At 34.6% G+C, this 4502-nt stretch overlaps 1 non-coding gene across 1 annotated transcript; it reads left to right on the forward strand.

Moving 5' to 3' along the window:
• The first annotated feature begins 3454 nt into the window (after window positions 1-3454).
• Window positions 3455-3558, forward strand: LOC147915196 (U6 spliceosomal RNA). The gene has a single exon (XR_015554556.1). It is a non-coding gene; the product is annotated as a U6 spliceosomal RNA (small nuclear RNA).
• The last annotated feature ends 944 nt before the right edge of the window (window positions 3559-4502 follow it).

The raw sequence follows: 4502 nt of genomic DNA on the forward strand, positions 1-4502 counted from the left end.
CCCTTTCTAGTCGAAGTTCAAAGACAAAGTATTTTGCTCTTACTCTTGCATGTTTCACAACCAATCTTCCCAGATCAGTTTTGACCGATATAACATTTGTGACAGAAGATATTTAGGTTGTTGAACACACACACACACCACAAAACATAAAACATCATTTGCACCCATAAAAATAAACATGCAATTACTAGAAATAAAACTGAATAAATAGCAAACAATGGGTAGTTTTAAGTAAAGACAAGTAAACGCTAATACAGAACACTGGAACAGTGTTTTGTGGCACATTCGTTTTGTGGCCCTATTAGCACAATATTACATAAAATAGTGGAACATTTCTAGATTTTGTAGAAGTCATTTCAAACAGTGATACTAGAGTGGCCAAAAATACAAAACACTTTTCAAAATATTGTAATAAATGTCACCACTTAGGGTCAGCTCGTTAGCAAATACTCTTAATTAATAATTGCCAACACCTGTTGATGGAATTGGCTCATTTTTTTCTTCCCTAGGACTGGCTTTGTAAATTATATAGGTTAAGATATACACTTTTAAGATGTATCATTCAGTAAAAAAGTAACCATTTTTTATAGTTTAATTATATAATTGCACTATTTACAGTAACTGTAAAATGTGTTTTATGGAGGTAGAGATCAGTGTATAGGACTTTACAGTATATTTGTCACACCTGGAAAAAAACAGACTCAGTTCTCTATTTCAAAAGACACCTTATCAATTCACAAGAAATCTATAAAAATAACCTTTAAACGTATGAATAAATGTTCAACTTCACTCATGAGAAATGAGAAATCCAAATTAAAACTACACTAAGATGCCATCTCTTACTTACCAGATTGGTGAGAATACAACAGAATAACAATGCTTTTTTGCAAGGCTGTGGAGACACAGGAACTTTTACATATCACTGGTGAGAAAGAAAATTGATATAACAGGGCCGAAACTTACCAATACCTAAAGTAAGTACATACGTGTTTACATTTTGACCCAGTGATTCCACTTATAGGAATTTTCCTGAAGATACACCTCTAATAATATGAAAATACATATACACAAGATCATTCATTGTCATTGAAAAATACTGGAAACAACCTAAATGTCCATCCATAAGATAGTTGTTGAATAAACCATGGTACATCCACACGTTGAACATTCTTTTATTAAAAAGATGTCTTCATTAAAAAAGAATGAGGAAGATATTTATGAACTAATGTGGAGTGATTTTCAGGATATTGTTAAGCACACCATTGTGTCAGGCAGTTAATTAATAATGATGTTTGTGGTAGGTTAAAGATTTTTTAAAATGTATAATTTGTTGTGGTTACTTTTCCCATTCTTAGTAAGTATTCTTTTTTAAGACTAATTTTGTCTTCATAATTTTCTTTTTCTGAAAAGAAAAAGTCCCTTGATTTGTATAAATTTCTGGCTATACAAAACTTGGATTTTCTTCAGACTTGTGGACTATAGTATGTAAATAAAACATGTATTGTCTTTTATTTGATTTTTCTGATAGATCTTCCATCAAAACTACTCTAAAGCATTTTCCTAAAGCAGCAGTTCCCAAACCTGGCTGAGCAACACGATCAGCTGTAGACCTTTAAGAAAATAGACTCTTGGGCAGCACATAAGTCTGGGGTGCTGCCAGAAAGCTGTATTTTCCCAAAGCCCTGTAGCTGATCCTGAACATCACTCAAGTTTGGGAAATCTCCGCTGAGAGCATGCTTGCGAAGGGAAGGAATGAAATTATTTTTTCTCTGTATTTTTGTTTAGAAGCCTGTGGCGATTATCAATAATTTCTTAATCAGGGCTTAACTATTTGGTCAAAGGTTGCTCAGCCTGAAACTGGGGGATTTTAAGGACAAACTAAACAGTGGTGAAGAATTCTGCTTGTCTCATGCAGCAGTTCAGTGAGATGATGCCTGGATGCGAAGCCACACCATAGGAACTGATTCTCAACTCTGATACATCCGTGGCCCGTGAGTCAGCAAGGCTGTTAACGTCGGTATCTGGTTTCTCTTCTGTAAGATGTGTACAGCTTGGTCTTTTTCACATAGTGCTGAAGATTACTGAAGAGACTCGATATAAAATGTTCTTGTAAGCTAGTATTATAGTTCTGAACACAATTCTTATTATGTATTTAAGGCCTAATTGTGTGTCCATTTATTATAATTTTTTAAAGTTTAATTCTATATTTAGACTATATCACTTTTATATATTAACATCTATCTATCTGTTATGTATCTATCATCTATCTATCTATCTATCTATCTATCTATCTATCTATCTATCTATCTATCTATCTATCATCTTTCCATCCATCCTTCTATCCCACAGTGTTCCCTGTGAATTGAAAGAAAGCATAAACTCAGGTGACTTGGGAACACTACGTTTGCGCTTATTAATGCCAATGTCAGCTTCAGGTAACTCACAGAGGGTTTTAGGTGGAATCATATACTGAACATCTCAGGCAATATGAAAATAGCTCTCCTGAGGATCAACAGGAGTTCCACACTTCTTTAAAAGGCAGATGAATAATTATGTTCCATATAATCTAATATAAACATTTACATCTGTTAAACATATATGTTTCATAAATTCTGGCAGAACCAAATACAATTCACAAACAGTCATATTATTATATAATTGCCTTATTTACTGATGCATATTGTGTGCTATTATTTCAGAAAACATACCACGTAAAATCATATTTATCTTAGATAAATACATCCTGTATATTTTCAATAAAGTGATAGAAGTCACCAGAATAATTTAAAAACCACATATGGTTGAGAAAAATGCCAAAGGGGGGAAAATTAATTTTGATTTTGGTGGTATGTTTCCTGAGCTGGAACAGAATCCCGAATCGCTAGTGACATTCACACCTCTTCATTACTGCTGTTAGCAATTCTTTATCTACTTCTGGAGTCTATAAAAGCTACTGTATCAGAAAGATGCCAAATTCATATATAACTCTTGCTATAGTGTTATGAAAATGATTCATTAATAAGTGATAGTACCTCCATGATGAAGTGTGGGGTCCAAATCAGTTCACTGAATTAAAATCATGACTACTGTAACTCTGCAGCACATTTCAAGTTCAGAGCATTATGGTAATTTACTTATGATCCAATCATGCCCTATATTCTGGGTTTTTGGACAGGTGGCTTTCACACTTTTTTGGTTGAGAATAACTATAAGAAATACATTTTATGTCTTAAGATAGCATAGACACCACCCTCCCCTGCAACACTCACACACATATAAAGAAACAAAACTTTTGAAATAATGCATTTCCTTATTATTACAATTTTTACTTATTCTATTTTCTTCTATTCTATGCCTTTATAAAATACTAGTCACTCAATTAAATTGATTTAATGTCTCACCAATGTGCAGCTTGAAAAATCATCTTATCAGTGGTTTCCAAAATGACTTGGAGTGCTCAGTTTGGCAGCAATATCCTAAAACAGGAATAATCAGAGAATATTAGCATGGCACCGGTGCAAAGATAACAGACAAATTTGTGAAGTGTTCCAAATTAAAAAAAAAAATCGCTTGTGGAAGTGTCCATTGATGGATTTTGAATGGATAAACAAAATGTCTATACAAACAATGGAATATTATTCAGCCTTTAACAGGAAGGAAATTCTGACACACAGTACAACATGAATGAATCTCAAAAATATTAGGCTAAAACATTAGGCTAAAGCCAGTCACAAAAGCACAAATACTGTATGATTCCACTTGTATAAGGCACCTAGGGTAGTCAAATTCGTAGAGACAGAAAGTAGAACGGTGGTTGCTGGAAGCTGGGGGAAGGAGAATTGGGGAGTTATTGTTTAATGTATACGGAGTTTCAGTTTTGCAAGATTAAGATTTCTGGAGATGGATGGTGGTGATAGTTGCACAAAAATGTGAATGAACTTAATGCCACTGAACTTTATCTTAAAAATGGTTAAGATGGTAACTTTTATGTTATGTGTATTTTATCACAGTTACAAAACTTTTTAAAAAATCACTTGGGGAAACACAAATTCCATTGATATCCTTCAGATTTTTGAATCGAGGTAGGGACCCTGAATCTGGGAATTTTTAGGAACTACCCAGGGGAATCTGATGCAAAGTGGTTTGGGAACCACTGCTTTAAAATATAACTATGGTTTTCTCTGCCAACACTCAAATTCTTTTGCTTTTTCTCTGAAAGAAACAAAAAGTCTGGGGTGAGATCCTGCAGAAGCCTAATTTTGACCTTGATAATGATTTAGAAAAAAAAAGATTAAGAATTTTTCAGGGGCCGGTCCCCTAGTGTAGCGGTTAAGTGCGCGTGCTCCACTGCTGGTGGCCCAGGTTTGGATCCCTGGTGCACACCGATGTACCACTTGTCAGGCCATGCTGTGGCGGTGTCCCATATAAAGTGGAAGAAGATGGGCACAGATGTTAGCCCAGGGCCAGTCTTCCTCAGCAAAAAGTGGAGGATTAGCATGGAT

Source organism: Ceratotherium simum, chromosome 15 (genome assembly GCF_057802395.1).
Source record: "Ceratotherium simum simum isolate JZ-2026a chromosome 15, ASM5780239v1, whole genome shotgun sequence".
Taxonomy (NCBI): domain Eukaryota; kingdom Metazoa; phylum Chordata; class Mammalia; order Perissodactyla; family Rhinocerotidae; genus Ceratotherium; species Ceratotherium simum.